The sequence below is a fragment of the Camellia sinensis genome, chromosome 3 (assembly GCF_055761805.1).
Source record: "Camellia sinensis isolate YWXY chromosome 3, ASM5576180v1, whole genome shotgun sequence".
In the NCBI taxonomy this organism is placed as follows: domain Eukaryota; kingdom Viridiplantae; phylum Streptophyta; class Magnoliopsida; order Ericales; family Theaceae; genus Camellia; species Camellia sinensis.
In genome coordinates, this window is record NC_138963.1 from 51,631,499 (window position 1) to 51,643,860 (window position 12,362).

General features: G+C 47.0%; 1 protein-coding gene across 3 annotated transcripts in view; it reads right to left on the reverse strand.

Moving 5' to 3' along the window:
• LOC114265730 (protein PHLOEM PROTEIN 2-LIKE A1) overlaps nucleotides 1-12,362 on the reverse strand; it is a 31,403-nt gene that overhangs the window by 6,998 nt on the left and 12,043 nt on the right. The window lies entirely within an intron of this gene.

Below are 12,362 nucleotides of genomic sequence, written 5' to 3' on the forward strand. Positions count from 1 at the left end.
TAATTAATTAAGCAAATTAACTAAGCTAAGAAAGCAGTAAAGGCCTCGGGAAGAGGATCCAATGCGCGCGTGCTCGGGTTTGCTCGGAAATCCAACGCCATGCACAAGTTTGCCTCTGCTTTAACTGTTCTGCTTCTCTGAAAATTGCACAACTCCCAAGGTTGCTTCTCTGAGTATTGTGGAACACCACTGGCTGAGTGAGATCATCACCGACCATTTTGAAGTGGTCATCGACCATCCATTGAGCTCTCGGCCAAATATATTTGGTCGGTCGGCAGTATATATGGCCGGCCGGCCAAAACTTCCTGCAGAAACCTATTTGACAGCAGCAGAGGGCAGGCAAGGCATGGCAATGTATTTCAAGCAAATGTATGCACCCAACATATCCCCTATCATGTTTATGACTCAAAGGGACACGGTTCTCGATTCTCGGACCATCAATCGCGCATTTCAATGCATGATGGCCCAAGAAACCAAGTATGCACTTTGATTTTAAATGAAATGCAATGCAAATAAGCAAACAAAGGGGCTTTCAACCTCTATCATGGCTTGATCAAGAGGTGAAAGATGCATGCAAATGCGATGCAACCTAAGTATGTTAACTAGGCATGCAACATGAACATATGGGAAGCATGCAAGGCATATAACAAGCATGCAAGTTAAATAAGCATACAAGGCACAATGTCAACACACAAGCATGCAAAACATATGGCATGTTAAGCAACCAAAACAAGGAGGAGAATACATGCCAAATGCAACATCATTTCAACATGCAACAACATGTCATAAGCTAAGCATGCAACAACATGCCAAAGGGTGGACTTAAACTAAATTAGGCAGCCCTTAAACAAGCCTAAAACAGTGACCAATGCTATGGAAATGATAACCAATACACACACACATGCAAGCAAATGGGCTAACACTTGAACATCAAATAAGCAACCTTTAAGCACACTTAAAGGAAGACAAACATGGGCATATGGCATGTATCATAAGCTCTGAAATTGCATGAAAGAGAGGTGCCGAACCAAGTAATCAAAACAAGCAAAGCATGCAATAATAGTCCAAGTACTTAAGGCAAGCTAAGGAGGTATTGAACTACCCTTAGCAAAACCAAACATGGCATGAATTAAATGATCAAAACAGAGTTTTAACATATTAAAACAAAGCCTAAAGGCCACTTAGATGGCATCTAAATGACTTAAATTCAAGGGCATGCACAATGACCAAACATGGAGCACAAGGCACAACCTCATAAGGCATCAAAGAGGCATCAAAGGCAAGCATACAAGCATGTTATAAGGACCGAAATAACATTGTAAGTGGTTCCAAACCACTGAAACAATGCAAGTAATGCATGCTAGAGAGGCCAAAGCTTAAGGCATTCAAGAGGGATTGCACGGTAGCTATACAAAGCAAGACATGAATGACTCAAATGACCTAAAACAGTCCCTTAGCACATCAAAATATGCATGTAAGCTTCACAAAGCTAAGCCTAAATCATGCTAGAACAAGGGTCTACACCTAAAGCATGTTAAGACAAAAATGTGGCATTACAAGACATGTATGCAAGGCATGCAAGGTGTGTCCAAACCAACTGAAAACAGAGCTATATTATGACATAATAAGCACAAAAATTAGTTAAAGCATGGCCAACATACACTTAAACAAGATGCTCCCTCAAGAGGCAAAAATGGCCCTTTTCAAGGACAACAAGGAGAGGGGGTGGCCCTCTCCTTCTTAGGACCTCAAGTCACCATCCTCATCACTGAAATATCTCAAGATTTTAGTGGTGAGGAGGCCCAAACACAATGGTCTTGGAACTCAACCGAAATGGCACAAAACAAGGGCCAAACAAGCCTTAAGAGGGGTTAAGCAACCCCAAAGCTTAAAACACCCTTAAGAAACTATTTAGGGCAGATAAAAACAAGACTTTTCTATGTTATATGTTAAGCTCAAAAATAGTTTCAAATATGGCAAAATAAGCTATGAAAAAAGGCTTAAAAGAGGTAAAACCTCACACTTGAAGCATAGCAGCAAATCAGCAACATTTGGACCAAAAAAAACTTTAAATCACCCCAAAAATCACCTCCAAGGACCTCAGCTCAATAAAGGGAGTAGAGAACTAGGTGTTTGTTTGCAAAAGTGCAAAGAAAATGCATTTTTGAGCACAAACAAGCCCTAAACCTTAGAGAGAGAGACAGAAAATGTAGAGAGAGAGAGAGATTTTTTTGCTCAAAATTGTATCTCTTCTTTTTTTTCTTTTAGAGAGCTTGATTGATATAGAAATATATCAATCTGCAGCCCCTCAGAACTCCCACGTCCAGGCATGGGTTGGGGTATGGCCTGGAATGACAGCTGCCAGCTGTCTACAGAGATATCTGTTAAAAACCACACTTGGCCGGCCGGCCATCAAAGTGGCCGACCGGCAGTCAAACTGGCCGACCGGTCATCACATTTGGCCGATTGAAAATCAAGGTGGCCGGTGGGCAGAAGACTTGGTCGACAGGCCATCCCCTTCCCTCAGGAACACATCCACAAGCTCTTTGTGCAAAACTAGACACAAAGCAGTCGAGCTGAGAGATTCTGAGGCAAGGCGCACAGCCGAGGCCTCCGGGAACTCAAGACGAACACAAACAAGGATGATCACCGAGTGTTCAAACGATGACGTCCAAGTCTTGAGGACGGTCAAAAATGGGGTGTCTACACAGGCGGTGGCAGGTAAGGGGTTAGTAGCCGGGCTGCCATCGTTTGTAAAGGGTTGGAGACTGAGGTGGTTCTTCGTATCGACGAATGGAGGGGCAGGGGTACACATGACATGGAAGGTCCCCACGAAGTCGGCGGAGCCGAAGTTGGGGGAGGAAGCAGAGGGTAGGGTCAAAAATGTGAAGGAGTGAAGGGAGAATGAGGGTGTTAGGTGGAACGACCTGATCCGTCCTTTATCTTTATATGCCTTAGGGTTAGGACCGCAGCTGGTGGGAGAAGACCCTGCAGCGGAGGAGTTGGAGACAAGGCGAAAGGCGAAGAAGGCGGAAGAGCGGAAGACCCTTGTCAGGGCAGAAAAGTTTAAGGAGACACAGTTGGGGCCTGCCCCTAAGCTGGTGATGAGGGAGCGGGTCCGACCGCGTCCTAAGCCATTGGGTGACAAGGACTTAACTGGCTTCGCCCCACTGCCGTCCCCAGTAAACCTGTTGAAGGAAAGGGGCAAGCAGGAGGTGGAGACAGTGTTGAAGAAGACAAAAAAGAAGAAGGCGGCTGTAGAGGGGGGAAAAAGCGCCCCCGTCTTGAAGAAGATGAAGGTCGGGAGCGAGGACGCCCCTATGGTGGAGAGGACGAAAGAGGGAAAGGTGGAGGCAACTCCAGAAAGGGAGATCGCCTGAGTGTCAAAATAACACGTAGAGACCGCTCCGGCGGCTACTGAAGACGAGGGTCCAAGCGCCCAAGTGCTGAAGGAAAACTTGAGCCCAACTGCCCAAACAGTGGCAGCATTTCCTGTGCTAGAAGTAACCCCCAGTCCTGGCGAAGGGAAGACTGAGACCAGCACTCCAAGGGCAAGTGCCGCACTAATGACTGCATTATACTACGCGCGCACTGGTAGTTCACTTGGAGGACGAAGGAGGGAGAGCCAAGGTGTCAACCGACCGCCTAATTGGGGTGCTAGAGGACGCCGCCGTGCGATCGATGGCACGGTTGGGGGACGCCGACCTCCTTAGAGGGCTGTGCTCGGCCTAGATAGAGGCAGCGACCTTGGTAGCTGCCCTGTTAAATAAAGCAGCGCGGGCGAGATAAAACCGCTGAGGGTTCAGCTTTTAGGGGTGAAGGGGCAGTTTCAAAAATTACTGGGGGAGACAGCGGGCTGGAAGAAAGCCGCTCAGAGCGTATCCGTGAAGGCACTGGAACATGCGCAAAGAGCGAAGAAAATAGAAGTATTGGCGGTGGTGCAGACCCATGCAGCAGACTGTGCTGGTGCTAAGCTCCTCGCGACAAGATTAGAGCTGGAAGTGGAACGCCGCAAGGTGGTAACGCTGGAGTTCCAGCTGGCGAGCAAGAGGAAGCAACTAGAGCTGGCCCAATAGGCCTGCACCACTGCCAACGAGAGGTGGGAAGAGGCCATGACCAACAGTGAAGTACTGCGCGACTAGGGGATCAAGGATAAGGAAGAGACCGATGCTTGAATTGTAGAGTTTGAGAGGGCCCTGGCGAAGGAGAGGGCCAAATTGGTGTCTGAGAGGGCGGCGTATCCCGACTTGTGTATAGCGACCGTAAAGTAGTTTAAGGGGTCTGCCGACTTCCAGATGGCCATTGATACCGCTGTCGCCAATAGCTTGGCGAAGGAGGGTGGTGGGGGGGCTGGGCTGTCGGGGGCGGCCGCTGGAGGAAGGAGTGAAGAAGAAGTGATCCAGAGCTTCCAGCGGTTAGACTTCTATAAGCACGAAATGAGCGAGTTTTGGGACAGTAACTGGAAAACCTTCATGCACAAAATGCAAGAGCTGTTTCCGGACGTCGACTTCAGCCTCGTGAAGATAGGAGAAGATGACGTCGCCCAGACACCCCTGGACGAGGGGATTGAGAAGGAAGATCTGGCCTCAAGTGAGGAAGAGTGATCTATGTAAAAAATTGTGTTTGTGTGTTTTGTTGGTTGTTGTTTTTTTTTTTTTTTTTGACATGTAATTTTGTGCAATTCTAGCAGCGAAGTGTATGAAATCGTAAGTGTGTAAACAAAACAACGAATTTTGGGTATTATTGTTGTCGCTGTTTCTTGTGAGTTGTAAACTTAGAAATAATGAAAATGGCGGAACAGAGTTTAATGAAAAATGGTTGAACGTTGCTAGTAGATTGTGATGTAAAAAGTGTAGAAATGGGCGGCCAACCTAACTTGTGAGAAAACCATGATGCAAAAAATCGTTAAAAATCGACATTCATGAAAATGTTAAAAGTGTTAGAAATGAAAGATTGGCTTGGAGGACTATGGACCTGGATTTTAAATGAATTAAAAATGTGAAGCTAAAACTGTAAAGAATGTTAAAATGTAACATGAAATTACGAAATGGACCGACCGAACTCTTAATTCGTGCTTAATCTGGCTGGGGCTTTAATTAACTCAGTCTGGCTAAGCCCTGCGTGCTCAGTCTGGTTGAGACTTTTAATTAACTCAGTCTGGCTGAGCCCTTTGTGCTCAGTCTGGCTGAGGCTTTAATTAACTCTGTTTAACAAGTCGTTATTGAAACACAACACAGATAATGGAAACATAAAATCATTGGCATTTAAGCCATATCCTATTGATCACAAATTTACACCATGTATGAAGAGGACAAAAATAACCAAATGTGTAGGTGGTCAACAAGAACATACAGCAAATGATTAATACAAAAATAGGACATGGCACTTTACTAGAAATAACGCTTCAAGTGCTCGGCGTTCCACGGGTGGAGGAGGTCTCAGCCTTCCATGTCATGGAGTCGGTAAGTGTCCGGGCGAGGTCTAGCCTTAACAACGTAAGGTCCTTTCCACTTGGCTGCGAGCTTGCCCTCAGCAGAATTTTTGGTGGCCAGAGTTGCTTCGCACAAAACTAGGTCCCCAACTGCGAACTCCCTCGGTCGAACTCTGCGGTTGTAGTGTGCTCTCATTTTATGTTGATATGAGGCCCGCCTAATAGCAGCTGTCTCTCAGAGCTCTTCAATCATATCTAAGTCAACCCGACGTAGGTCTTCGGTTAGTTCTGGGTCTGGGTGCAGAATCCTCAAGGTCGGCAAGCCGATTTCCACCAGGATGATTGCCTCAGCACCGTATGTTAAGCGAAAGGGGGTCTCCCCAGTAAGGGTTCGGGCGATAGTGCGATAGGCCCAGGGTACGTTTGGCAGTTCCTCAGCCCAGAGTCCCTTGGCGGCTTCCAACTTAGTTTTGATGATCTTCAAGAGAGAGCGGTTGGTGACCTCGACTTGCCCGTTGGCTTGGGGATGGCCTGGGGAAGAGAAGCACGGCGAATGTGGAGCTCTGCACAAAATGTCCTGAACTTGGCATTGTCGAATTGCTTGCCATTGTCTGAGACGATGGCTTGGGGGATTCCGAATCGGCATACAATCGATTGCCAGATAAATCTGGTTGTGTTCCGTTCGGTGATTGTGGCGAGGGGTTCCGCCTCCACCCATTTGGTGAAGTAATCAATGGCGACCACAGCAAACTTGGTTTGGCCCCCTACCAGTGGGCAATGGACCAACTAAGTCAATGCCCCACTCGGTAAATGGGTAGGGACTGCTGAGTGTAATCAATTCTGTCAGCAAGGCATGGGAGATGTTGGCAAAGTGTTGCCATTTATCGCACTTAAGCATAAACTCAGTGGCATCTTCGTTGAGAGTAGGCCAGAAATAGCCGGTGCGGAGTATTTTATGGGCCAGCGACTTGGCAACCGAATGATTACCACAAACACCCTCGTGGACTTCTCCCATGACATAGGTCACTTGGGAAGGACTGAGGCACCTGAGTTATGGGTGTGAAAATCCGCATTTGTACAGGAGGCCGCTAATGAGGATGTAATTGGACGACCGGGCTCTGACTTTAGCGGCCTGTTGTTTGTCATCTGGTAACTCCCTACTTGTCAAAAATAGAAGGATGTCCGCCGCCCATGGGATAAGTTCATTTTGGAAGAAGTGGACCTGCAGCTGGGTTGGCGAAGTAACCGGGTAGGCTAGGTATTCAAGACGAACGCCATGGCTGAGGTCTGGCTGGTCAGCTGAGGCTAATTGGGCCATTTCATCTGTCTTAAAGTTTTCTAACTGAGGGATGTGTTTGATGTGGAAAGTGTTGAAAAGGCGAACAAGGGGGAGTGCAATGTCCCTATAAGCTTGCATTGTGTCGTCCTTGGCGTCAAATTCCCCCATGATTTGTCCAACGATTAGTTGGGAATCATTGAACACTCGGAGATGGCTCACACCAATGTCTCTGGCTAAGCGAAGACCTGCTATCAGGGCCTCATACTCAGCCTCGTTATTGCTTGCATCAAACAGGAAGCGGAGAGCACACTTGAAATAGCCATCCTCGGGGGCGGTGAGGATGAGAGCAGTCCCACTGCCTTCTTTGTGGGATGATCCATCAACATTGAGGGTCCAAGAGTGGGGATCTTCTGCCTCAGTGTTGAATTGCCTGAGCAAGGGGGCCATGGTTGGAGTGGGGTTAGTGAATTCCGGAATAAAATCAACGACGGCTTGTCCTTTGATCACTGTTCGAGGTCGGTAGGAGATTTCAAATTGGCTGAGCTCGACTGATCATTGCATAAGTCTGCCGGACAACTTTGGTTGTTGCATTTATCTTCCTCAAAGGTTGGTCAGTGAGGACCACTATGGAGTGAGCTTGGAAGTAAGGTCAGAGTCGTCTTGAGGCTATGACCAAGGCCAAGGCCATTTCTTCCCACAATGGGTAGTTCTGTTCTGCTCCCCTGAAAGCCTAGCTAATGTAATAAACCGGACGCTATATTGAGTCGTCCTCCCTGATGAGGGCCGTACTAACTGCGGTGCTCGATACGACTAAGTAGAGAAAAAGGGGCTCACCCCTGAGTGCCTGAGAGAGTATGAGGAGTTGGCCATGCACTGCTTCAATTGTTAGAAGGCCTCTTCGGATTCGGTGGTCCACTCAAAAGCTTGCCGAAGGACTTTAAAGAAGGGAAGGAACTTGTTTGTTGCACAGGAAATAAAATGGTTGAGGGCAGCGACACGGCCAGTAAGCCTTTGAACTTTTTTAGCCGTTCTGGGAGACTACATTTCTACCAAGGCCTTGATCTTTTCGGGGTTGGCCTCAATACCCCGTTGACTGACCATAAAACCCAGGAATTTCCCAAATCCAATGTCGAAGGCACATTTCTCGGGATTTAGCTTCATTTGATACTTACGTAGGGTGCCAAAGGTCTCCCGCAGGTCTACCAGATGATCAGAGGAGAGTTTGCTCTTGACTAGCATGTCATCGGCGTACACTTCCATGTTCCTACCTATCTGGTGATGAAAAACGGCATTGACTAATCGTTGGTAAGTTGCTCCAGCATTTTTCAACCCAAATGGCATGACACGATAGTGGTAGGTTCCCCGGTCAGTGATGAAGAAGGTATGTTCTTGGTTAGACGGGTACATCAGAATTTGATTGTAGCCAGAAAAGGCGTCCATGAAACTGAGCATTTGATGTCTGACTGTAGCGTCGACAAGCAGATCTATGCGAGGATGGGGATAACTGTCTTTGGGGCAAGCTCAATTGAGATCGGAGTAGTCGACACAGAGTCGCCATTTACTGTTATTTTTTCGGACCAAGAGCACATTTGACAGCCATCTAGGGTAGTCTACGTTCTTGACAAATTGTGCCTCCAGTAGCTTATCCACCTCAGAAGCAATAAGAGCGTTGCGTTCTAGATAAAAGATGTGCTGCTTCTGGCGGAAGGGTCGGAAATGGGGCTCGATGCTCAGACGATGAGTGACGAAGGAGGGATCGATACCCGGCATGTTGGAATGGGTCCAGGCAAACACATCATTGTGCTCGGTTAGGAGGGTTGTAAGGTCGGCCTTGGCTTAGGGGGATAGTTGGCTATCGATCTTGGATGTTTTTGTTGGGTTGGTGGGATTTATGGGGACTTCAACAAGTTCTTTCATTGGTTCCCCTCTGACTAACTCATTTTTGTCTCTAACGTCGAGTCCTTTAATTATCATGGTCTCCTTCAGCTTGACCTCTTTGAGTGAAGCGATGTAGCATTCTCTGGCCACAGTCTGCTCTCTCCTCACAGTGCCGACTCTGAGGTCGATAGGAAATTTCATGGCCAGATGGTACGTGGATGTGACAGCTTGAAAAGCATTAAGGACGGTGTGACCGAGGATGATGTTATAAGCAGAGGGACCGTCGAAGACGAGAAAAGTGAGCAACTTAGTGGTCTGTCGTACGTATTCTCCAATGGTGATGGGAAGATCGATGAAGCCTATGAAGGTCACCCGGTCTCCAGTGAAGCCAACCAGTGGGGTTTGGAGAGGGGACAAACTTTCTTCCCCGACCTTAAGCCGATGATAGGCGTTTAGGAAGATGACATTTGAGGAGCTACCGTTGTCGACAAGCACCCGTCTGACTTTGTAATTGGAAATGAGAGCAAAAATGGAGAGGGGGTCGTCATGGGGATAACGGATACCTGTGCAATCGGCATCCGTAAAGGTGATGGGCTTCATCCACTGCTTGGGGTGTTTGAAGGGGCGGTTTAATGTTGCAACTTGTTTATCTGAGCCCTGCCTTATTTTTCTGAGTTCTCCCCGTTTTGTCGAACAGGATGGTCCTCCATAAGCAAGCCTGCCAGCAATAACTCTAATCTCTCCAACCGGGGGGGCAGGGTTGCCTTCCGCCCGGGGTTGCTGTGGGGGCCAGTCATGGCCTTGGTTAGGTTGTGCAGGTTGTCGAGGAGGGGTGCACCGGTGGTTGTTTCTGGTAGGTTCGGTCCTTGGCCGTTGCTGAGGGCGGGCTACTGTGAACCGACTGAGACGCCCCTAGCGTAACAAGCCCTCGACCTGTTCTTTAAGGTTAACACACTCCTCGGTATTGTGATCGTAGTCCTGATGGAAATGGCAGTATTTGGACTGGTCTCGACGGTTGGAGGGAGACCGCGACAGTTGGGGCCATTTTAAGGAATAATCTCGTTGGATCTGGTTCAAGACTTGTTCCATGGAGAAATTGAGGGGTGTGTACCATTCGAACAGGCCAGACGGTCGGATAGGTGCCGACCGGTCAGCTTGAGCAGGTCGGTCGGTATACTGAGGTGTTTGCTATGTGTACTGGGTGCTTCTGATTTCAGGGTCCTTTCTCTTCTCTCTGGGGGTTGGGTTTTTGGTTGTGGAATCTTGTCGGGCGGTTAGGGAATCTTCGGCGTTCATGTGTTTTTGGGCTTTGGAGAGGAGAGTTGCCATAGATGTTGAAGGTTTTTTGGAGAGGGAGAAAAGGAAATCGAATGATCGTAGACCGGCCATGAAAGCCGTGAGAATGATGTTGTCATCGTTTTCCGCCACTTGCAAGGCTTCGATGTTGAAGCGGGTGACGAAGCTACACAGGGACTCCCCCTCTGTTTGACAGATGTTGAGGAGTTAGGTTGCCGAACGCCGCTAGCGTTGGGCACCAATGAAGTGGCTGAGAAAAGAGTCACTTAGGTGCTGAAAAGTAGAGATAAAGTTTGTCGGCAGCTGACTAAACTAGAGTCGGGCCGACCCCTTAAGTGTTATAGGGAAAGCCCAACACATGATCTCATCAGGGAATGCATGGAGGACCATGAGAGTCCTATAAGTCTCCAAGTGGTCGACTGGGTCCGTTGTACCGTCGAAAGAGTCGATCGAGGGCATTTTGAACTTAGGAGGTAGGGGTTTGTCCCTAATGGAGGTAACAAATGGTGAGTTGGCTGTGGTGGAGGGTTTATTCTGTATGTTCTGCATGACTCCTTGAAGCTGGAGTTTCATGGCTCGAAGTTCGGCATCCCAATGGGGAACGTTGTCACCGCCAGAATGCAATGAAAGCTGGACACTACTGGCCTCTCCCTCGAGGACAGGCGCTTGGAACGATGGGTGTGGGGCCCAAGGTGGTGGATTCATTTCTGGAGGAGGGGGTCGCAAGCCCTCCAAGTTGGATGGTTGGGATTGTTTGGATGGGTGGCTTGGGGCTCGTTTTCGGTTGGGTGGTATATCTTGAGGTGGTGGCGGAGGTATGGGGAGGTCTCTTTGAAGCAAAGCATTAATCAGGGCTTGGTTTTGCTCGACTCAACGGTTAATACTGTTGGTGAGTTCTGTGAAATACGACGGTGGGTTGTTTAGGTTAGGAGGGTCAGCTTGGGGGTCAACAACATTGTGTTGAAAGGCCATGGATCTAGTTGTGACCATCCACCTGGGTGGGTGGCAAGTAAGGATTATCAGGAATGGATCTTCGGCGACAATGAGCACAGTTACCACATGGAACAAAAGGGTTCCCACAGACGGCGCCAACTGATGTTACTGCATACTCCAGAAGGAACAGGCCGGGTCAATCCACGCTTCTCAAACCGTTGTCCGATTGATGATACCCACAAAGAAACTTGCAAAAGAGTTCAACGGGGAATGGGGAGTCCCCCAGCAAACCCTCCGACGAGCAAGTTAAAGAGGTGAGAGTGGTGAAGATGTAGAAAGAGGATGGAGATAGAGAACTTAACCTTCTCCTTGTCGTCGAAGCCTGCTTATATCCTTTGTTCATCACTTCCTTGTCCACTTGGAGCTGTCATGTTGGCCGAAAGTCTATGTTCTAGCTTGCCTTGTTCATGGTGAGGCTGTTATGTTCCGACGTGAAAGGTTATCGTAATAAATGCTGCAGGGAAACTCATTAATGGCTGATGTGTGGTGCAATAACTCTGTAGGATCTTTGTCTGCTGAAGTGGCTTGTTCTTCACTTGCCAAGTGTTTAAATGTCATTGGTGCTTGGTGTAACGTTGGGCTTCAAGAATGTTGGGTTTTAGTATTTGAATCATGGACTGGACCTTAAGTGGTGAGCCATGTCCTTTATGGGCCCACCCAGGTCAACTCCTAATCTTGTTACTGTTCAGGTTACTGTTATAACTAATCTTATTTGGAAAGGATCGTATTTGGAAAGGAAAGGCATAACGAAGAAAATAGAGTAATTAAATTATGACTGGATGGAATTTGATTTCTCATTTCTTCATCTGAACTACTATTTATAAGCACTACCATCCTCATTTACAACTTCTCGGCCATCTAGTAATAGATTAAAGGTTTATAACTGTTTTGCACGTCCTCATAATTATTTCGGTGTTGTCTGGTTCAGTTAGATGGTTCAGGTTTGTTGTTTGTTTGCATGTCAAGTGTTTCCTATGCTTTATGAATTGCATGGTCTTCGTGTTCTAGTTTTGATGTTAGTGTTGTTAGTGTTGCCTATGCTAGGTTTGGCCTGAGATTAGCATGTAAAATTGGAGGTAAAGTATAAAGGTGCTAAGTGTGATTTACCCAATAAAAAAACAAAATCAAAGAAATCAAAACCTAATTTTTGAAATTCTGAAAACCAAATAAATTAACACATTAGGTCAATTGAATCTCATATTGACCCTCTTTAGCCCTCCATCTATTGAGTACTAAATTGAATGTACTTGTATACACACACATACACAGAAGAGAGAAGAGAAGGCAATCAGGCTTATCTTTTCATAAAATGTCAAAAATCTCTCTACTTCTGCATATCTTTTCATAAAAACCAAAAAATTACTAAAATAACATATTTCCAAACAAGCAACACTTCCATATCCAAAAGAAAATTTTTCAAAAAATATCTACAAAAAGAAATCAATGGTCTATATTTATTAGAACTTGCTTGCTTTGGGACCAGGG